This window comes from Littorina saxatilis, linkage group LG3 (assembly GCF_037325665.1).
Source record: "Littorina saxatilis isolate snail1 linkage group LG3, US_GU_Lsax_2.0, whole genome shotgun sequence".
Classification (NCBI taxonomy): domain Eukaryota; kingdom Metazoa; phylum Mollusca; class Gastropoda; order Littorinimorpha; family Littorinidae; genus Littorina; species Littorina saxatilis.
Window position 1 is genome coordinate 74,877,708 of NC_090247.1, and position 22,500 is coordinate 74,900,207.

A 22,500-nucleotide genomic window follows, 5' to 3' on the forward strand; every position below is an offset into this window, starting at 1 on the left:
CTCTTTCTCTCTGTCACTCCCTGTCTGTCTGTCCGTCTCTCTGTCTCAGTCTCTGTCTCTCTCTCTCTCTGTCACTCCCTGTCTGTCTGTCTGTCCGTCTCTCTCTCTCTCTCTCACTCCTTGTCTGTCTGTCTGTCCATTTCTCTCTCTCAGTCTCTCTCTCTCTCTCTGTTTCTCTTTTACGTTCCTCTCTCTCTGCGAATGTCTTGAGGGTGGCTACTGTGATAGGTAAATCAAGGAGCACTGATAAGTGAGTTAAGACACGGATCTTTAAAGCGAGCAATTAATGCACCACCCATGTGCCAGCTTCAAACCTCTTTCTTTGGGACAAGCCGGCTAGGCGAAACTGCGTGTGTCTTTGGTGGAAAAGACTGATGTAAAAGAGTGCGCTGCGTCAAGGAAATAGTGTCAATAGCTTTTTTTGTGCGGTTTGGGTGTGTCGCAAACTGACTACACTTTAAAACTAATGTAATTTGCATATCACTTGCAGACATAATTGCACGTGATAAAAAAAAACCCACTAGGATGCATCATCGCGATGATGTCAATAGATAACGCTTGTGTGCGGCTCGTGGGGGGCGCCGAGCAGGATGCTGGTAACAAAATGCACAAAAAGATTTCACTCGTGGAATTGCTTTGCAATGCATTACTGCTTCCTGAAAATGAAAGGAACTTCAAATGCTTCCCCGTCAATTTCAAGAAGTACGATTATCTAGAGGGAGATAAGCATGCCAAGTTATTGGAAGTGAAGCAGATTTGTGGATAAGGATTAGGATAAGATTCATATAGTCCCGTGAGGTTAGTTACCCTCATGGAAATTTGGGCTGCTTTTTCCCTGGGGAAAGCGAGCTGCCGTACAGTATACGGCACTACCCATGTTTTTGGGTGTTTTTTGTCCTGCTTGCGTGTATTCATGTTTCCAAGCCCTGAGACTTTCGCTGTGAACTTGGTTTCTTTATCGTGCGCATGCGATGAATCAAATGTCTAATCTCTTGAACGTCCACACACTTGGTCAGGACGTGGTCCATGGTCCAAGGTTCATCGCATCCAACACAGTGTGGTAGGTCTTCACCCTTCAATAGATGTGAATGTGTGACGTAACTGTGACCAGTAGTAATGTGGAGGCGACAGAGAACCGTCATTTACCTTCTGATGAGGCGACAGAGAACCGTCACTTCCCTTGTGTTGAGGCGACAGAGAACCGTCACTTCCCTTGTGTTGAGGCGACAGAGAACCGTCACTTCCCTTCTGTTGAGGCGACAGAGAACCGTCACTTCCCTTCTGTTGAGGCGACAGAGAACCACCACTTCCCTTCTGTTGAGGCGACAGAGAACTGTCTCTTCCCTTCTGTTGAGGCGACAGAGAACCGTCACTTCCCTTCTGTTGAGGCGACAGAGAACCGTCTCTTCCCTTCTGTTGAGGCGACAGAGAACCGTCACTTCCCTTCTGTTGAGGCGACAGAGAACCGTCACTTCCCTTCTGTTGAGGCGACAGAGAACCGTCTCTTCCCTTCTGTTGAGGCGACAGAGAACCGTCACTTCCCTTCTGTTGAGGCGACAGAGAACCGTCACTTCCCTTCTGTTGAGGCGACAGAGAACCGTCACTTCCCTTCTGTTGAGGCGACAGAGAACCGTCACTTCCCTTCTGTTGAGGCGACAGAGAACCGTCACTTCCCTTCTGTTGAGGCGACAGAGAACCGTCACTTCCCTTCTGTTGAGGCGACAGAGAACCGTCTCTTCCCTTCTGTTGAGGCGACAGAGAACCGTCACTTCCCTTCTGTTCAGGCGACAGAGAACCGTCTCTTCCCTTCTGTTGAGGCGACAGAGAACCGTCACTTCCCTTCTGTTGAGGCGACAGATAACCGTCACTTCCCTTCTGTTGAGGCGACAGAGAACCGTCTCTTCCCTTCTGTTGAGGCGACAGAGAACCGTCACTTCCCTTCTGTTGAGGCGACAGAGAACCGTCACTTCCCTTCTGTTGAGGCGACAGAGAACCGTCACTTCCCTTCTGTTGAGGCGACAGAGAACCGTCACTTCCCTTCTGTTGAGGCGACAGAGAACTGTCTCTTCCCTTCTGTTGAGGCGACAGAGAACCGTCACTTCCCTTCTGTTGAGGCGACAGAGAACCGTCTCTTCCCTTCTGTTGAGGCGACAGAGAACCGTCACTTCCCTTCTGTTGAGGCGACAGAGAACCGTCTCTTCCCTTCTGTTGAGGCGACAGAGAACCGTCTCTTCCCTTCTGTTGAGGCGACAGAGAACCGTCACTTCCCTTCTGTTGAGGCGACAGAGAACCGTCACTTCCCTTCTGTTGAGGCGACAGAGAACCGTCTCTTCCCTTCTGTTGAGGCGACAGAGAACCGTCACTTCCCTTCTGTTGAGGCGACAGAGAACCGTCACTTCCCTTCTGTTGAGGCGACAGAGAACCGTCTCTTCCCTTCTGTTGAGGCGACAGAGAACCGTCTCTTCCCTTCTGTTGAGGCGACAGAGAACCGTCACTTCCCTTCTGTTGAGGCGACAGAGAACCGTCTCTTCCCTTCTGTTGAGGCGACAGAGAACCGTCACTTCCCTTCTGTTGAGGCGACAGAGAACCGTCTCTTCCCTTCTGTTGAGGCGACAGAGAACCGTCTCTTCCCTTCTGTTGAGGCGACAGAGAACCGTCACTTCCCTTCTGTTGAGGCGACAGAGAACCGTCACTTCCCTTCTGTTGAGGCGACAGAGAACCGTCTCTTCCCTTCTGTTGAGGCGACAGAGAACCGTCACTTCCCTTCTGTTGAGGCGACAGAGAACCGTCACTTCCCTTCTGTTGAGGCGACAGAGAACCGTCACTTCCCTTCTGTTGAGGCGACAGAGAACCGTCACTTCCCTTCTGTTGAGGCGACAGAGAACCGTCTCTTCCCTTCTGTTGAGGCGACAGAGAACCGTCACTTCCCTTCTGTTGAGGCGACAGAGAACCGTCACTTCCCTTCTGTTGAGGCGACATCTGTGCAAGCTGTCAGACAGCTGAGGGAGGATCTTGTGAAGTTTGTTTTCTTCACATTCGCCCCATTCACTCTGCCATGGGGGTTTGATGTAACTTGTTCGTGCGAGCTTTGAAATCTGAAAACTTAGTGTGTTTGTCAGTTATGGGCATTTCTCTGGCACCTTTAGCAGTGTGTTGAGTGAAATACGGGGTGCAAAGTTCGGACAGCAGTACTTTGGAGGAGGGCGGGGAGGGGGGGGGGGATGAGTATGTTTATGTGAGATACACAAGGCAGGCTGACGTCCTACACATGTGTTGGGAGAGAGGATTGAGGGGTGGGAAGGAGGAAAGGGGATGAGGTTTTCAGAACAGATGTCTTATTTCAGCCTTATATATTGAGAGACACAGGGTGTATGCTAGCTTCCATTGAAGCGTGCAATGTTTATCTAAAATCTCATGGGGTTTCAGTTTATGTTCGTTGATAATTAAGGGTGTGTAGGTTGCGGAAATCTTGTTGGAGTGATTGGCAGCGGTCAAAGGTAAAAAAAACAAAAAAACTTTGCACATTCACAGAAACGGGGAAAGAACTTGTGAGCGCATCCATCCGTGCGAATTCTGCGAAGTATTTTAAGGAGGGGGTTGGGGAGTGTAGGCCTGTTTTGTTTTGTTTGTCGGGGCAGAATAAGCCAACCATGGGCATTGCCTTCTGTTTTTAATTCTGTTTCCCAGTGACGCCAGGCAAATTTGGCCATTTTGTGTTTTGCTTCCGTCTTTGTTAACTTTAAGTCATGACACGGTGCTTGATCTGTGATAGCCTCTTTTGCTGCTCTGTCAACCATATCATTGCCTCTGATCCCTGTGATATGGCTGACAGAGCCTCTGATCCCTGTGATATGGCTGACAGAGCCTCTGAGCCCTGTCTTATGGCTGACAGAGCCTGTCCATAACGATTACCCAAGGGACCGACCTACAGTGATGGTTATAGATAGGTGGTCGCATTAAAAAGGTGAATTATATTGAACATATGAGCTCGTCGGGATCTTCGGGGTGGTCATTGTGGACATGTGGTCGCTATTGAGAGGGGGTCGCCTGGGAAGTTTGGACTGTACATCCCAAGTGTACACCGCTGGAACGACACATGATGACTGTCACATGTGTCAGATTAACGAAGACATACCGTCAGCATTGGTTTCGTTTCAGAATATTTGCTGTCAATGTTTCAAATGCGTTCCCAGTAATTAGAGGGCGTAACTGTCCTTCAGAAAGCAATTTACCAATTGAAACGCTCTTCATGTGTCTAAAGAGTTACATCTTCTTTTGAGCACTGATGTAATTTGCCACTTACTTCAGAAGAGTTTATGTTTAATAAAAAAAAAGGTTATTTTTGTTTTCCTGTTACACTCACTAACTCATTTACCAACTAACCTCATTTACCAACTAACCTCATTTACCAACTAACCTCATTTACCAACTAACCTCATTTACCAACTAACCTCATTCACCAACCAACCTCATTTACCAACTAACCTCATTTACCAACTAACCTCATTTACCAACCAACCTCATTTACCAACTAACCTCATTTACCAACCAACCTCATTTACCAACTAACCTCATTTACCAACTAACCTCATTTACCAACCAACCTCATTTACCAACTAACCTCATTTTCTTCAATTTGAGTGTTTACTTTTGAGATACATGGGTTTTTTTCCAGGATAACTTAAGACACAATTTGAGTTGTGCATCAATGCTAAGTCAAAACACGTCTGTCTGTCTCTCCGTCTGTCTGTCTGTCTCTCCGTCTGACTGTCTGTCTGTCTGCTTGTCTGTCTATCTGTCTGTCTGTCTGTCTGTCTCTCTGTGTCTCTCTCTCTTTCTCTCTTTCTCTCTCTCTCTCTCTCTCTCTCTCTCTCTTTTTCTCGTCCAAGTGGAATTCTCCAACCTCAGTTGAATGTATCGATATCCCTCCTTTCTGTACGTATATGCTGTAACTCGGTTTGCCCGTCCAACTCCGAGCTGCAAACTGTTGAGCTGGACTCATCGACTTGGCAAGGACTATGGTTTTCTTTGGCCTCTAAACTATCAGTGTTGTTGGTCTTCGTTATCGTCCGTCAGTGAAGGAAGCTCATTTGGTTTTCTCATTAAAAGGTGGGGATAAGAACATGTATCGAAGTTCCAAACTAAGTCGGTTCTTCTTGAAGAACGGCCGGTTTTCACAGTCGTTACACTTACAACTCCTACCCTGCACCATAGACCAAATAGCCTGGACCGCCAACTCGTCACGTGACCCTTCGAGGTTACGACTCTCGACTTTCAGGGGCGCGTCACGTCCGGTTTGAAAGGCCAGCGATTCGAAGACAGTGAAAAGAAAGCACGCTCCAGTTATTTGTGACAATGGGAGGTGACAATAAACTGGATTTTTCAAAACTCCAAACTAAACTTAACAAAACTCATCGAAAAACATGTTCCATATGCACTTTTGCTGAGTTTATTTTAGCATTTTCAGAACTTACCTCGGCAACTTCGTCCATGTTTACAATCGACACCGGATATGACGTCCCTCTGATTTCTGAAAGGCCATGTAAGCGTAGGTTCCTAAATGCGAGAGGCGCTACCTCGTAATAGAGAGAAAGAGCGGAGAGAGAACTAGTTGGCTGTCCAGGATAAATGGTCTATGCATACACGTAATCGTCGGATGCTATGATCCTGAGGTTTTAAACGTCGTTATATATGGGGCCAGTCTATGAACTAATTATATCCTGAAGTCCCTGTGACCAACACTGCCAGGAGTAAAATTATTTTTGTTAAAAGCACTGCAAATTGAGACAGATTGCCAGATTCAGTTTTAGTCACTCAGAACTACAAGGACATTTCAGAATGTTTTTAGACAGATGAAGGAACTCGTGATATAACTCCTTGCGATCTACATTGGCAAGAGAGTCTGAAACGGCTGCAAATTCACCACGGGTTGCCAGATTTAGCTTTAAGGCCAAAAAAAAGAGGTCTGTTTACGGTAACATAGGCCAAAAAAATAGGGTCGGTAGGTCGGGATTTTTTTTTTCTCCCAAAAACCATATTTTTACGTTATTTTGCAAAAAAACCAAGATTTTTTTTTTTTTTTCCCCCAAATGCCAAAAAAAAAGTCTAGGGTCGCGCGAAAAAAATAGGGTCGGTCGGGTTACCGTAAACAGACCTATTTTTTTTTTGGCCTAATCACTCTGACAACGGTTCACAATTCTTCGTTCTTTCTGACCGATCTACAAGAGTCTTCACACCAGGTCCTCTGATCAACACCGCCAAGGATTTCTCAAACATTTCTGAGCTCACTAAGATTGCCACATTTAGTTTTAGTCACTATGCCCAGACCTGTGCACACTCAAAACGCTCACCAGTAGTAAACAAACCAAATTTTAGTAGTTTAAATTTTTTTTCAGTAGTAAGCTGTAACGACAGTTCAAGACATAATTCTGCTCACAAAGCACACAAACTGAAACACTATGACGCAGTAGAATGGGAATGACTCTTTATTAACAAGCCAAGGCATCATGCCCTACTTCACCTACATTTCTGATGTTTTTCTTATTTTGGACCGATCTTGGAACTTCTGATACAAGCCCTTGTGCGTAGTACTGTCAAGAGAGTCAGAACCGGCTGCACATTTGCTAAGATTGGCTAAGATTTGCTAAGATTGGCAGATTTCGTTTAGCCACCATGTGCTGCAACACCAAAACTGATGTCAGAATGTTTTGTTATTTTGAACCGATGGAGGAACTCATGATATGTGACCCTCCACCACGAAATGAGTCACATGTCACCTTTGCATGATTTTCATATTTTTACATTTTTACATTTTCATGAAGAGTTTTTTATGCTCTATCCAGAAAAGAGCAAAAACTGTTTGAGTTATAAGCCTGTAACTAAGGTGACCCACACACTGTTACCAGACACTCCCCGGACTTCTATTACGCCTAGCGCCGAACCGCGCGAGGTGACATGCGACTCATTTCGTGGTGGAGGGTCACATATAACTCATTGTGAGCAACGCTACCAAGAGAATGTAAAAGGGCTGCACATTCGCTCAGGTTATCAGCCTCATTCACTATGTACTACCACACCGAAACTTCAGAATTCTTCGATATTTTGAACCTATCTAAATAATATGTAACACATCCCATGTGATCAACGCTGCCAAGAGAGCCAGAAACGGCTGCAAATTCACTAAGATTGCCAGAGTCAGTTTTAGTGCTACTGCAACCAAACTTCAGGTTTGTTCGTTATTTTGAATCGATGTAGCCTAAGAAATGATGATATAACTTTTTGCGATCAACACTGCCACGAGAGTCTGAAACGGCTGCAAATTAACTACAATTGCCAGATTCAGTTTTAGTCACTATATGCTACGAGTACTACCACAACGAAACTTCAGAATTCTTCGTTATTTTGGACCGATCTCCCTTGTGATCGACACTGGCAAGGGAATCTGAAACGGCTGCAAATTCGCTCATGTTACTTGGTCCAAGTTTAGTCACCCAGTACTACTCATCTACACTCACTGTGGCATCGCCCGTATTTCAAGCCGAGGAGCTAGAAATAACCTGGTGAAAGGAGAGTGTGCAGGAAAAACAATTTCTTCTGACAGATCGAGGCTAAATCTGGCAGCACTACAGTTCCTCCAGTCAGCACCGAGACTTGACGAGAACTGACGAGACTCTTTGCGAGACTCTGTCAATGCTGTACTCAGATTCTCAGATGGTGAAATGATATTTTCATTAATGTCATGTCTCAGTGGGAAGATAATTCAGTTTGCTTTCTGTACATTCACAGATGTTGAAGTGATATTTTCAGTGCCACGTTTGAGTCGCGAATGAAAACTTGAGTGTGGTTTCTGTACCTTTGTAGGTGCAGGTGTTGAAATAATATTTTCAGTACTACGTTGTAGTCGCAAGATGTTAAAATGGTATTTTAGTACCACGTTTCAGTAGCTGTAAAGAAAACTTGGTTGTGCTTTCTGTGCCTTCGCAGGTGTTTAAACATTTGATATTTGCAGTACCACGTCTTTGTAGCAAGATGTTGAAATGGTGGGTTTTTACACCCCCGGTATAGGGGTGTGTATAGGATTCGGTCGATGTGTTTGTTTGTTTGTTTGTGTTCGCATATAGATCTCAAGAATGAACGGACCGATCGTAACCAAACTTGGTGAACAGGTTCTATACATTCCTGAGACGGTCCTTACAAAAATTGGGACCAGTCAAACACACGGTTAGGGAGTTATTGGTGGATTAAGATTCTACAAGGACTTATAGAGGGACATATTAATGGTCAAAGGGAAATAACCTTCTCAGTTGGTGGCAGTGAGAATGGTAAGGACGGGGGTGTTTTTCCTACCTCGGAGGAATTTCTTGTTTCAATAGCTGTAAAGAAAACTGTAGTTCCTGTACCTTTGCATGTGTTGAAATGTTATTTCAGTACAACGTTTCAGTAGCAAGATGTTGGAATGATGTGGGTTTTTTCTCCACGTTTCAGTAGCTGTAAAGAAAACTTGGTCAGGCTCTCTGTGCTTTAGCAGGTGTTGAAATGATATTTTCAGTACCACGTTTTAACAGCAAGATGTTTAAGTGGTACGTTGAGTACATGTACCACGTTTCAGGTTTTTTTTCTTCTTCAGCGTTCGACGGTGACTCCGTTTCGGTAGCTGTAAAGAAAACTTAGTTGTGCTTTTTGTACCTTCAAAGGTGTTGAAATGATATTTTGCAGTACCACGTTTCAGTGCCAAGAGATGTTGAACTGATACTATCAGTAGCGCGTTTCGTTAGCTTTAAAGAAAACTGAAATTTGCTACCTGCGCATTCACAGGCGTGCACTGTTATTTTTTTTATTGCTAATTTTCAGTAGCCTTTTACACCAAAATATGAAATTATTGTTTACGCAGTAACAAAAGGAACGTCACTTCCTGGTTTGTGTTTATCCACCTCGAACTTTATGCCATTTCACAGGAAGGCGGGGAAAGAGGAAGGGAGAAAGAAAAAAAGTCGCTTTTTAACGATTTTCTTTAATTTTAAGCGCATTTTTCAATCAATCACAACAAAACCATATCATTTCGGTTACAGGAGAAAATCAGAAAAACAATGATATTACTTTTGTTATTCAATTTCCGGGGTGGTTTTTTTTAAAGGGAAAAAACCCGCTACTTTTGAATGAATATTTCATATTAAAGGTACCAAGCTGAAATGCAATCCCATAGTCCGGATCGGGTCGAAGGTTTTGTGACAAACATTTCAAGAAAATTGATGAGAAAAAAAGCCGTGACAGTGCGGCCTCAACTTTTGCAAACGGGCATATATGACGTCTTCAAAGAGCACTATCAAAAATCTGGGAAAAACGAGCACATACAAATCATACACACAACGCTCATAAGCCTAGCTTGTTCTGTTCCATGTTCCCAATTTCATGTATGCGGCAATATTCCAATGAAATTTACTGAATAAACTTGTTTAAACCCACACACAGACACACACACACACACAAACACACACACACACACTCACACACACAAACACACACACAAACACACACACACACACTCACACACACAAACACACACACACACACACTCTAACACACATACACACACACACACACACACACACACACATACACACACACACACACACACACACACACACTGGCACACACACATACCTAGGGAGACAAACCTCGCTTTTCGCTCTCGTTTAAACTGTCAGTCATTACTTGACTGAATGTAAAAAACAAGTCGCGTAAGGCGAAATAACAACATTTAGTCAAGCTGTCGAACTCACAGAATGAAACTGAACGCACTGCTTTTTTCACCAAGACCACATACTCGTAGTTTCGTCAGTCCACCGCTCGTGGCAAAGGCAGTGAAATCGACAAGCCATGCAGAATAGTGCGGTAGTGGTCGCGCTGAGCAGGATAACACGCTTTTCTGTATCTCTATTCTTTTTAGCTTACTGAGTTTGTTTTTAATCCAAACATATCATATCTATATGTTTTTGGAATCAGGGACCGACAAGGAATAAGATGAAATTGTTTTTAAATCGATTTCGGAAAATTAATTTTAATCATAATTTTCATAATTTTAATTTTCAGAGCTTGTTTGTAATCCAAATATAACATATGTATATGTTTTTGGAATCAGAAAATGACGAAGAATAAGATGAAATTGTCTTTGGATCCTTTAATAAAAATAATTTTAATTACACGTTTCCGACTTTTAATGACCAAACTCATTCATTAGGTTTTAAGCCACCAAGCTGAAATGCAATACCAAAGTCCGGCCTTCGTCGAAGATTGCTTTGCCAAAATTTCAATCAATTTGATTGAAAAATGAGGGTGTGACAGTGCCGCCTCAACTTTTACAAAAAGCCGGATATGACGTCATCAAAGGTATTTATCGAAAAAAAAGAAAAAAAACCGTCCGGGGATATCATTCCCAGGAACTCTCATGTCAAATTTCATAAAGATCGGTCCAGTAGTTTAGTCTGAATCGCTCTACACACACACACGCACAGACACAAACACACACACACACACACACACACACACACACACAACCACACACAACCACACAACCACAACCGCAAAGTATCTGACAAAGAAGGGGCACCAATAAGGCCTCGCGGCCTTCGGCTAACAAATATAGCCGCCCCTACATACTACTACGTAGAGGTTACACGCCGAGTCTCAGTGATTATCAAAAATAATGGTCGAAGTTAGCGGATCATGAAAAATGCGAGCTTTAGCGAGCTTTTTCATGACCGCGAACTGAGACCATTATTTTTGATAATCACTGAGACGAGGTGTGTAACCTCTTTATTCCTCCTTTCTTCAGTTATTCAAAGAAAAGAGGAGTTTTTTTGCGAAAGTTTGATCGAATCCTATTCTCTCAACCAGTCAACCTGCGCAGGCGATCGATTAATGCGCGGTTGTATAGTTCCGTGCAAATCATTCCATTCTGTTAACACTTCTTGTCAGTTTTCCTATTTTAGGCTAAAATCAAGTACACAGATATGCTGTTATTCTGCTGTGGCGGCAAAGGCAGATATTGTGTGTTCTGTATATGTTTTGGTATCGCTTAGGGTAATGTTTTTTCGTCAAATGGGACTAGCAGACGAACTTTTGCACCCGTGTTCCAACGTTAAAAACTGTATGAAGTTCAGTTTTCCGGGGAAAATAGTGTATGAAACCCCTTTATGTTGTTTAAATTGATGAGATGTGTGCATTTGGTTGCGTGTGATCTGTTTATTAAATGAAATATTGTTGAAAACTGACCGTCGGATTGCAGTCTGTTGTCGAAGGAACTGAGTGAAAAGAAGGGGAACTACTCTTGTCGCTAGACAAAGTATGAGTTACTTGCCTTGGGAAATTGCTTGTGATGAACGGCTTGAGCCACGGCAGATGAGATTCAGAAAACAACCGAACTCATGGATTTTATATGGAGATTCATGTGTTCAGGCCTGTAGTTGTTAATTTAAATGCGGTATGTTTGTATTGTTTGCTCCAGAGATGTATACTTCGTACATTAGAGCGTTCTGAACTTTTCAGTCGCAAAAAGTAGTACCGAAACAGAACAACCTCTCAACCCATTGCACTATCGAGGATTCAGGCTGTTGCTGGGTCGTTATTTGTTTGGTTGCTGGGTCATTATCGAAAAATAACTACCCCTACAAGTTTACAGAGGTAAAGAAGCAGAGGGGGGAATAATACTACTACCACGACCCTTGTCTCGATTCCCCCCTCTATGTTAAAACATTTAGTCAAAACTTGACTAAATGTAATGAAAATAAAAAATGAAAAGATTAGGCAGAAATAAAACAACGAGGAAGGGAAGCACGCAAATTGATTGATTGATTGATTGATTGATTGAAATATAAGTAAGTTCAATTAAAATGAGAGAAAAATATTCCCGCGAACCGGATTCGAACCAGTGACCTAAGGATCGCCGTAGTGTAAGTTTGCCTCTACAGTCCTCCGCTCTACCAACTGAGCTATCACGGGATAGAATGTCTGTCAACATTTTATAGGATGATTCTCAACGTACACCAGTCAAAAAAACTTTATTGCCGCTCAATCATAACCCAGAAGCTGAAAATGCCGGCTACGAACGATGCTAACAGATTTGATATGTGAACTTTATATTTCGAGGGTGACGTGATAAGTAATTCAAGCATGCTTTTTTTCATCCGGCCGTCGCCCATTGAGGGTAACTCAATAACAAGAGAGAGAGGGGGGGGGGCGAGAGAGAGAGAGAGAGAGAGAGAGAGAGAGAGAGAGAGAGAGAGAGGGAGAGAGAGAGAGTTAGAGAGAGAGATAGAGAGAGCGAGAGAGAGAGAGAGAGAGAGAGAGAGGGAGAGAGAGAGAGAGAGAGTTAGAGAGAGAGATAGAGAGAGCGAGAGAGAGAGAGAGAGAGGGAGAGAGAGAGAGAGAGTTAGAGAGAGAGATAGAGAGAGAGAGAGTTAGAGAGAGAGATAGAGAGAGAGAGAGAGAGAGAGAGAGACAGACAGACAGACAGACAGACAGACAGAGACAGACACTGAGAGACAGACAGAGACAGAGAGCCAGAGACAGACAGACAGACAGGCAGACAAAGAGAGGCAAGACACAAAGACTTGGGGAGATGGAGGTATACAGTCCAATCACATAATATGTTCACTTTGTTATTAAATATTAACTGTTTACGGGTTCAGTTCGTTATTAGCACCCATCACATTAAAACCATTAAGACCGTTTTATCGCTCATGTCTCTCTGACAGGATGGATAATTACTACGCGGATTAAAGGTAAAGATGAAGAGCTAAAAGCCGAAATATATCAAAACAAGAATACAGAGTTATCTCCCAAATGTGCTTCGTTAATGTTTCTGATAAAAGACGAAAGACGAAAGTGATTGCAGAATGGCCGACTTCGACAGTGATCTCCGTTCTGTTCTTCCCAGTTATGATAAAGACATCGTTCTAAGGTCAAAACAAGTCGAAATTTTGAGACTGCTGTGGGAAGGAGACCGTGATATTCATTATCTACGATCGCGAATCTGCTTATATCAAGAACACATTGCGAAAAGCTCTAAATATGTTTTTTAAAAAATCGATTTCCTCTCCAGAGAAGGAAAACAAAGGCATCCTGTCAGGGTTAAATGAGACCCGAAGGGAAGTAACTCATTTTGACCTGAGTTTAGGATGATTTGTGTAAGTGAACGCACCCTCTGTATGCCTGTTTGTCCGTCAGTCTGTCTATCCGTCTTTCTGTCTGTCTGCCTGCCTGTCTGTCTGTCTGCCTGTCTGTCTGTCTGTCTATCTCTGTCTGTCTCTGTATGTCTGTCTGTCTGTCTGTCGCTGTCTTTCTCTCAGTCTGTCCGTACGTCTGTGTGTCTGTCTCTGTCTCTGTCTGTCTGTCTGTCTGTCTCTGTCTGTCTGTCTGTCTCTCTGTCTCTGTCTGTCTGTCTGTCTGTCTCTGTCTGTCTGTCTCTTTCTCTGTCTGTCTGTCTGTGTCTCTCTCTCTGTCTGTCTGTCTGTATGTCTGTCTGTCTGTCTCTGTCTCTCTCTCTCTTTCTCTATCTTCTAACTCAGTGACGCAAAAGGTTTCACCAATAAAACTAAGAAGGAAGTCATAAAGCTCGCGCCATGTAATGTGATTTACCGCTGAATGACAGCAGACGGTTGAGTTCAATGCCAACTTTCAGTGCAGAACCTCCTAGAGTTCTCTCTCTCTCTCTCTCTCTCTCTCTCTCTCTCTCTCTCTCTCTCTCTCTCTCTCTCTCTCTCTCTCTCTCTCTTTCTGAACTCTCTCTCTCTTTCTGAACTCTCCCTCTCTCTCACCCCTATCTCAGTCTCTCACTCGCTCTCTTTCCCCTCCCACACTCTCTCCCTCTCTCTCACCCCCTCTCTCTTCCTCTGTATGATTGCGATTGACAATTGTCCTTTTATTGTCTTTATTTTTATGTCTTAGTTTAGCAGGGACAGATTGTAAGACTAGGCGTGAGCCTAAAATCGCCATCCTTGAGTAATAAAGTTCGTTCGTTCGTTCGTTCGTTCTCTCTCTGCCCTCTCTCTCTCTCTCTTTCTCTGTCCGAGTCACACCCACTCTTTTTCTGCCCCCTCCCCCCACGTTTCTCTTTCTGTCACTGTATTTTCTTTTCAGCTACAGCTTGACAGAGGGGCGCGGAGTATCTGAAACTCCTGACCTAAAAACACCTATCTCTGTTCCTGGCACTTCATTCGAGCACGTTCGCACCGTCTATTGTTTGTTGTTGGGATCCTGGAACAGCACACCGACTGTCGGGCAAAATAGCAATTGTACGGGGACAAGTAAGGAAAGAAAACAGGAATAAGGGTATCCAGGTTTGTGGTAACAGAAAACGTATACAATTCTGCTTTATTTGAGGAACTTAAAACTTGATTTTTTTTTTCGTTCGTCTGTCTTATTTGTTTTCTCTCTTTCTTTCTCCGTGTTTAATGTCTGCTTGCTCCTTGGTGGTGAGGTTCTTGTTCCGTGCTGTTCTCTATCTCTCTTTCTTTCTCCGTGTTTAATGTCTGCTTGCTCCTTGGTGGTGAGGTTCTTGTTCCGTGCTGTTCTCTATCTCTCTTTCTTTCTCCGTGTTTAATGTCTGCTTGCTCCTTGGTGGTTAGGTTCTTGTTCCGTGCTGTTCTCTATCTCTCTTTCTTTCTCCGTGTTTAATGTCTGCTTGCTCCTTGGTGGTGAGGTTCTTGTTCCGTGCTGTTCTCTATCTCTCTTTCTTTCTCCGTGTTTAATGTCTGCTTGCTCCTTGGTGGTGAGGTTCTTGTTACGTGCTGTTCTCTATCTCTCTTTCTTTCTCCGTGTTTAATGTCTGCTTGCTCCTTGGTGGTGAGGTTCTTGTTACGTGCTGTTCTCTATCTCTCTTTCTTTCTCCGTGTTTAATGTCTGCTTGCTCCTTGTGGTCAGGTTCTTGTTACGTGCTGTTCTCTATCTCTCTTTCTTTCTCCGTGTTTAATGTCTGCTTGCTCCTTGGTGGTCAGGTTCTTGTTCCGTGCTGTTCTCTATCTCTCTTTCTTTCTCCGTGTTTAATGTCTGCTTGCTCCTTGGTGGTGAGGTTCTTGTTCCGTGCTGTTCTCTATCTCTCTTTCTTTCTCCGTGTTTAATGTCTGCTTGCTCCTTGGTGGTGAGGTTCTTGTTCCGTGCTGTTCTCTATCTCTCTTTCTTTCTCCGTGTTTAATGTCTGCTTGCTCCTTGGTGGTGAGGTTCTTGTTCCGTGCTGTTCTCTATCTCTCTTTCTTTCTCCGTGTTTAATGTCTGCTTGCTCCTTGGTGGTCAGGTTCTTGTTCCGTGCTGTTCTCTATCTCTCTTTCTTTCTCCGTGTTTAATGTCTGCTTGCTCCTTGGTGGTCAGGTTCTTGTTCCGTGCTGTTCTCTATCTCTCTTTCTTTCTCCGTGTTTAATGTCTGCTTGCTCCTTGGTGGTGAGGTTCTTGTTCCGTGCTGTTCTCTATCTCTCTTTCTTTCTCCGTGTTTAATGTCTGCTTGCTCCTTGGTGGTGAGGTTCTTGTTACGTGCTGTTCTCTATCTCTCTTTCTTTCTCCGTGTTTAATGTCTGCTTGCTCCTTGGTGGTGAGGTTCTTGTTCCGTGCTGTTCTCTATCTCTCTTTCTTTCTCCGTGTTTAATGTCTGCTTGCTCCTTGGTGGTCAGGTTCTTGTTCCGTGCTGTTCTCTATCTCTCTTTCTTTCTCCGTGTTTAATGTCTGCTTGCTCCTTGGTGGTGAGGTTCTTGTTCCGTGCTGTTCTCTATCTCTCTTTCTTTCTCCGTGTTTAATGTCTGCTTGCTCCTTGGTGGTGAGGTTCTTGTTCCGTGCTGTTCTCTATCTCTCTTTCTTTCTCTGTGTTTAATGTCTGCTTGCTCCTTGGTGGTGAGGTTCTTGTTCCGTGCTGTTCTCTATCTCTCTTTCTTTCTCCGTGTTTAATGTCTGCTTGCTCCTTGGTGGTGAGGTTCTTGTTCCGTGCTGTTCTCTATCTCTCTTTCTTTCTCCGTGTTTAATGTCTGCTTGCTCCTTGGTGGTGAGGTTCTTGTTCCGTGCTGTTCTCTATCTCTCTTTCTTTCTCCGTGTTTAATGTCTGCTTGCTCCTTGGTGGTGAGGTTCTTGTTCCGTGCTGTTCTCTATCTCTCTTTCTTTCTCCGTGTTTAATGTCTGCTTGCTCCTTGGTGGTGAGGTTCTTGTTCCGTGCTGTTCTCTATCTCTCTTTCTTTCTCCGTGTTTAATGTCTGCTTGCTCCTTGGTGGTGAGGTTCTTGTTCCGTGCTGTTCTCTATCTCTCTTTCTTTCTCTGTGTTTAATGTCTGCTTGCTCCTTGGTGGTGAGGTTCTTGTTCCGTGCTGTTCTCTATCTCTCTTTCTTTCTCTGTGTTTAATGTCTGCTTGCTCCTTGGTGGTGAGGTTCTTGTTCCGTGCTGTTCTCTATCTCTCTTTCTTAAAGTACATGTAACTTAGGTGTTAATTACTTTATCTGCTTGGTAAACAAAAGATTAATTCCAGTAATAACTCTGACAGAATTTGTTTTGACATGGGAGAGTTGCGCCCCTGCCGGAAACATTGAGACAAGCACGCGTGGCCACTGATCAGTGTATGCAATCATGGCCGCAGTGCATATTGTGACTTCCGACAAACATATTTGTGTGTACGCCCGAGGTTAACAATTTTACCCAGAATTACTGCTATTACGTGCCTGGCAAATATCATGTACCAAGAACTCACTCATACACTCTTCCTATCCTTAGCAGCCACTCTCACAAACTAATTGTCCACACCAAATTGTTTGCGGTTCAGTCAACGTTAAGTGAAATATCATTCGGTTATCACTTGTTTTATGGAAAAGTATACAAAGATAAAATAAAACTTCACACGCAACATATTTACAAGAAACAACAAAATGTGAACGATTAAATAGACCACCAGTCAAACTGGTGATAGATTAACTCCCTTGTTGGTACGGAACGCGGATCGTATCAACTGATGCATCAAATTGATGCATCCAAAACCAAGATTTGATGCATCATTTTCACAATTTGATGCATCGTTTTCACAAAAAGATGCATCATTTTCAAAAAGGATGCATCATTTTCCAAAACTGATGCATCCGATACGAAAATGATGCATCCTTTTAGAAAATGATGCATCATTTTGATGCATCATTTTGATGCATCACTTTCGGTTTTGTATGCATGCGAAAGATCATTCATTTCCGGTCTTTCCGTAAGAAATGCCTGAGCACGGAAAAACTTGAAATGACATTTTGACGAATATAAACAGATGACTAATTGATTGATTTTACAGACACACAGTCAAGCTTGTAATTTCTCTTTTAGAGATGAATAAAGATTATTGTATTGTATTGTATTGTATTGTATTGCCGTCGGCACCTCCTTCTCCTTCGTTTCTCGCCTCCTGCCGTCTTTGCTCGACTGTTTGAACCACAGCTTCTTCCAAACCGTCAATTACACTTGCCATGATTTCGGACAAATTCCTGCTGGTAGTGGGATTGGGAATGGCGCGTACAAAAGAGGCTTAGAAATAGTTCGTTTCGCTTCGTATTCCGGTTCAAATTTTGCTTTTTGCTCGGCACTTTCCGGGAAAACCCGAAAATTCTGATGCATCAAAACGATGCATCAAATTCGTGGTTTTGGATGCATCAATTTCCTGCATCAGTTGATACGATCCGCGTTCCGTATGTTGGTGGGTCAACTGGTGACAGATTAACTCCCTTGTTGGTGGGTCAACTGGTGACAGATTAACTCCCTTGTTGGTGGGTCAACTGGTGACAGATTAACTCCCTTGTTGGTGGGTCAACTGGTGACAGATTAACTCCCTTGTTGGTGGGTCAACTGGTGACAGATTAACTCCCTTGTTGGTGGGTCAACTGGGCCACAAATACTTCTCTTTTACAAACTGGATTATTTGGGGAAAGAAACTATCATCATAAGCTGACACTCCATAGCATGCAAATCGGAGATCATTATTTACTGTGGTGCCATGATCGCTTGTCTCCACGGATCAGCGTGTTTGCCTCAATGTTTGGAAGGGGCATAACTCTTCAACAGTCGCTACAAACCCGTACGAAGATCGTCTGTTGATGTTGGGGTAAAATACGAAGGAAGAAAAATACAGATATGAACTGAAAGTAAGACTTGAAAGTGCATGGTAATCCGTTTTAAAAGGAAGGCAAAGGGAGCGAAACATGAAACCAAAGAGGAGAAATATAAAAAGTAGATACAAATACCAAAAAGCTGGAGTGCTGTCCGTTGTGAAAGGGGGTGTAAACACCCAAACCAAGCATCTGCACTTTCAATCCCACATCCAACCTGCTCACTTACTGTCTGTCGGACTGGTTTTCTGGATGTCTGTATTTCGGTCTCTTTCGTTCGTTCTGTCTTTTTTCTTTCTGTCTGTCTTTTTTCTTTCTGTTTGTCTTTTTTCCCTTTTTTTTCTTCTTGTTTCTTTCTTTTCCTTTGTATTTTGGTTTTTCTGTATCGGAGTCTGTCTATGTCTGCCTTTCAATCTTTCTTTTTTTCTTTCATTCATTCTTTCTTTGTTTCTTTTTCTCTCTCTTGTTTCCTTTTTTAAGCCGGCTGTGCTCTGCTGGCGAGACTGAAGTAGCATGATCTGTTGACCTGGTAACACAAGACAGACACACAGACTTCAGTTAAACACGTGCAGCACGACACTTGTTTATTCTCATGGAACGAGAAGGGGGGCGCTGGAAAAAGAATAAAAACACACACCACTGACCTAGTTTCGTTTCCGTTGCAAGGACAGGTAATCAAGCTGAGATGAAATCAGGTCTCTCAGCACCCAGGTAAAAAGGTTGCATCACTTCTCGGAAGACCGATGAAGAAAGGCTTGCAAGAACGAAGATGATGATGATGATGATGATGATGATGATGATGATGATGATGATGATGATGATGATGATGGCGACACACACACACACACACACACACACACACACACACACACACACCACACACACATACACACACACACACTGACACACAGGCACCAACACACACACACACACACACACACACACACACACACACACACACACACACACACAGCAGGAGATAACAATGACCGAAAGGCACTATAAAGAGAAGAAGTAGCTTAACATCTCAGCCAAGACAGGCTTATCGCCACAAAACGTCACGACTTTGTGTGTTTCTATTTCTACTTGACTAGCATGACGTGTCTAAATGTGTGCTCCGTGATATCAACCACTCAAACGTCTTTCAAACACGTGTGACCTGTCTGCAGACTGTCTGCTGTCTGTTGTGAAGAGATCTGTAAAACGAGAAAGCAAAACAAATTATAAGAAAAGTATGTAAATCTTACCCATGCAGCGAGCAAAACTAAGGCCAAACAAAAATACATCTTGGTTTAAGGCAACATGACCCAACAAAATAGGGTCGGCTTTTTATTTTATTTTATTTTTAATTGTTAGTCTCGGTATGGAACGCAAAATGTGCGAGAGTGATTTTTTTGGGTGTTTTTTGAGAAATGACCAAAAAAGTGTTAGGGTCGGCGGGAAAAATAGGAACGGTCGGGTTACCCTAAACGGCCAACTTTTTTGTTGTTTTGTTTTGCCTAATGGTCTACAGTTTTGTGCACAGATTGAGAAACAATGCGACTGTTGGAAGCTCCTTGGCAGAATTAAAAAAAAGTGCATGTGCGAGCAACAACCCCCCCCCCCCCCCCATTCTAAATCAAAATATGAAGAAGAAAAAAAAGAAGTAAAGAAATAAATGAAGAAAGGATAAAAGAACGACAGATAGAAAGAAACAATTTTTTTTTAGGTTTCAAAACAATGTGTAATTTGTCAAAGTCAAGTCCTAATTACAGTTATTGCTATTGAAATAAGCGGGTTTTTTAATTGAATGAAAGCTCTGCGATGAATGTATAAATATTGAACGTTAACAATTAAACAAACAAGAAATTATCATTATGTTTGTTTATTGGTTGGTTTTTTTGTTTGTTGATGTTGTTTTGGTGAGTACCCGTGTGGTTTTTTTATTTGTGGTTTTTTTCTAATATCAAAAGACCACTGGGTCTACGTACTGTAAATGTAACGTTTTGTTTTGTTAATGAAAAGACCACTGGGTCCACGTACTGTCACAGGGACGTAGCACCCGGTAGGGCATGTAGGGCAACCGCCCGACCACTTTTTCCGTAAAAAAAAAAAAAGAGAGAGAGAGAGAGAGAGAGAGAGAGAGAGAGAGAGAGAGAGAGAGAGAGAGAGAAGAGAGAGAGAGAGAGAGAGAGAGAGAGAGAGAGAGAGAGAGAGAGAGAGAGAGATCTACCAACAGAACACCCCACGTAGTATTCACGCGATGGCATAAGGTCGGTTTTTTTGGGTTTTTTTGTGTGTGTTAGTCTTGGTCAACTGCTGGAATAGGATGACGTCTTATTTTGACGAGAACGTCACACGTGACGAGTTCCGTCAGGCCATAAAAGTATTGGCGCCAATTTAGTGAAAATTGCTTCTTCGTCCGTCTGCTCCCATGAGAAACAATGGAGGTAAGAAATGTTTTGTATATTCTGTGTGTGAAGCTGGGGTCAGACTGAGGGGTGAGTGATTGTGTGTCAACCGTAAGTACGCCATAACAATTGAGTAACACAGTAACTTGTGGGGTTAACAGTGTCACATGAAACAACATGTAGAGAGAGAATTGAACAATGGACACAAGTGTGCATCCTGGTTGTGATGGATCGAAAACGCGCTAAAAATATTCTGACAAATCCCTCTATTTTTCAGTCATCACTCAGGCTGCCAATGTTGATGGCTGGACGGATCAATAAATTGCTTGTTTAGAAGTAAACCAGTTTGTCAATCCTTGCTTTTTAACACACTAGACAATAATGAAGACGAAAGTCATTTGAAGTAAGTGCTCATCACATTCAACGTATCGGAATTTAGATATAAATGTAAGTCGATTGATAATCACTGATACATTCACCAGCCCGTTGTTTGGTGGAGGATGGAAAGATGATTAGATGGAACTGAGCTCAGAAGGCACGAAATCGCATCATGTTTTCTTTCTTTTTTAGACCATTACAAGGGGACGGGAAGGGGGGGGGGCGGTAGTGTAAGCCCCATATTTCCTTAGCTGTCTCAGCATTTTGTCTTCCATTTTTTTCCGCCCTACCACTTTTATTAGGTGTGCTACGTCCCTGTGTCAATGTAACGTTTTGTTTTGTTAATAGTCACACGTTCCAATAACCTACCATTCATGTTTTTTTAATTCTATTTTGTTTTTGTTTTTGTTTTTGTTTGTGGGAAGTTGCGGTGTAATGTTTGTAGGAAATGGTTTGGAGAAGAAGCCTGTAAAATAAATTTAGTTCTGAAGCCGTGTTCCGCAAGCTCAAGATATGCCGTACGAGAAGCTATCCATACCTGTTTCACCATCATCTGTGGAACAACAGTACACCAACAAGTGTTCCTTTTCAAAGGCTTCTCAGAACGGCAGTTTGGCAACACTAAACACTTAGAATACTTGAAACTATTAGTGAGAGACAGCATGTTTAAATGCTTAGGGCATCTTGCTGGCAGCGTAATAAGATAACAAGTTTTACTCCTTCTTCTTCTTCTTCGTCGTTCACTAGATGGAGATGCCAATCGCCCGCACGAAAGCAGCTGTCCTCTGTAGGTCCTCCAGGCCGCCGAAGAGCTTGACCCTCAGTGGTAGTTTTACTCCTAAACCAGGAACTCCCTCCAACAGATAGGTTTTACAAGGGAAGCTTTTTGCACACAGCCCTCTATTTTTTTCCGCCGACCACGCTTCAGGAATAGAACTGTGTGAGACGGTTGCAAGGGGGGGTGGGGGGGTGGGGAAGATGCTGTTGTAATTTAGCAGTTGCATGAAAGGGGTGTTTTGGGTCTCTCCTTGAGAAAAAGTACATTTGCCGAGTAAGGTGGTGTGGGGCTTCCGAAACCCAGGATAACCCCACGCACCCCCCCCTCCCCACCCCCTCTTAGATCCTATAGCAGGGGTGTGAGCGTGAGTTGCAATAAGTGACGACAATTGCAGTGACAAGGGCAGGGTATGTTTCATCTGCCGCCCCTTACAGGTGTAGACAGGCGCAGCGTATGGACATTGTGTACCCAGTAACACACCGCCACTGTGCACCCGCAACACTGACTCGCTTCCGCACGTGCACAATGTTGTGACAGCAAGGAGGCGGGGATGAAACAACAAGGCGACGGTTAGGGAGGTGGGGAGGGGGGGGGTCAGGGGTAGCTGGATCTAGGGGGGGGGGGAGGGGGCTGGGATCCGGTAGCCCCTCCCCGAAAAATGCACCTTGTTCTGACTGTTTTGTCAAGTAGAGACCCACATGCGCAATATCCCAATTTCAAATGCACAATGTCACCCCCCCCTCCCGCCTGGCCAACCGCTGTACCCCTGTGTCTCACACACTGTTATTCCAGCCCTGGGACCAAGAGGGGTGCGGGGACAGAGATTGAGAGAACTAGAGAGAGAGAGAGA

General features: G+C 43.5%; 1 protein-coding gene and 1 non-coding gene across 3 annotated transcripts in view; one reads left to right on the forward strand and one right to left on the reverse strand.

The window, feature by feature from the left end:
- Positions 1 to 22,500, forward strand: part of LOC138963263 (ras-related and estrogen-regulated growth inhibitor-like) — a 79,011-nt gene that overhangs the window by 24,767 nt on the left and 31,744 nt on the right. The window lies entirely within an intron of this gene.
- On the reverse strand, positions 11,904 to 11,997 carry Trnay-gua (transfer RNA tyrosine (anticodon GUA)). The gene is made up of 2 exons: positions 11,961 to 11,997; positions 11,904 to 11,939 (listed from the first exon to the last, which is right to left on the reverse strand). It is a non-coding gene; the product is annotated as a tRNA-Tyr (tRNA).